The following is a 1,117-nucleotide window of genomic DNA, read 5'->3' as shown; positions in this document are numbered from 1 at the left end:
GCGGAAGTGAAGTGCAGAGGTATGGAGGCGCACGCCGAAAGGGCTGGCAGCTGAAGACGCCGTACACATTGAAAGGGCTGGAAACTGAGGACACGGTTGACTTTTTCAATCAGGAGGGAGTCTCAAGCTCCCGACTGCTCTGAACTCCAGTTCCGGGTGAGTCTTTGGGGACCCAGACTCATACGGGGAAAAACTGGACTGTCTGGCATTGGTCGGAACTCAAGGGCGGCTTTCTCTCAGAGGTGCTTGCAGTGATTACCGGGACACTGAGAAGCGGGGCCTCTTAGGGCAGGACTGAGAAGAAGCCATAGCTGCTTACTCCGCCCTGTTGATCCCCTGAGACTCCGCCCCACCCAAGCTGTGCACAGAGGCTTTTGCATATGAAAGGCCTGGCCCTTTGCAATCTGAAAATTACCTAACAAACTGCAGCTGGGTCAGAGAAAGACAGAACATCCAAAAGAAGGCCCAAGATCCCACAACAACTTGCATTGCTTCACAGCTGGGCTCCTGCTGGGTAGCCTCAGGCAGAGGCTAAATTAGCACCTCCTTAGAGATCCAAGAGCAGTGTACCCAGTGGTCAGAGTGGGACCATCCAGATTACAATTCCTCAGATCCATAAGGGACACACTCAGGGGGCAGACTCAGTGAGCACCAAAGCCACACTGAAGCAAGTCTTGCCCCAGAAGGGTATCTCCAGCACAGAAGTTCTCCCACTGCAGACACAGCTGATTCTCACAGCCATTTGGCCTGGAGATCAATTCCTCCCAGTGATACCTACAACAATCAAGGCTTAACTACACAAGACTGTGCACAAAGCCCACAAAGGGGTGCTCCAAGAGTGTCCACCTCCGGTAATTGGGGAGGCTGAACCACTGGGCCCTATAGGACATCTAGCACAGAAAGCCACTCTATCAACACAGGGAAGCATAAAAAATGTGGAGACGCCCTGACCGGTGTGGCTCAGTGGATAGAGCGCCGGCCTGCGGACTGAAGGGTCCCGGGTTCGATTCCGGTCAAGGGCATGTACCTGGGTTGCGGGCACATCCCCAGTGGGGGGCGTGCAGGAGGCAGCTGATCAGTGTTTCTCTCTCATCGATGTTTCTAACTCTCTATCCCT

The sequence above is a fragment of the Myotis myotis genome, unplaced genomic scaffold (genome assembly GCF_014108235.1).
Source record: "Myotis myotis isolate mMyoMyo1 unplaced genomic scaffold, mMyoMyo1.p scaffold_m19_p_3, whole genome shotgun sequence".
Lineage (NCBI taxonomy): Eukaryota > Metazoa > Chordata > Mammalia > Chiroptera > Vespertilionidae > Myotis > Myotis myotis.
This window is presented reverse-complemented; position numbering follows the sequence as displayed.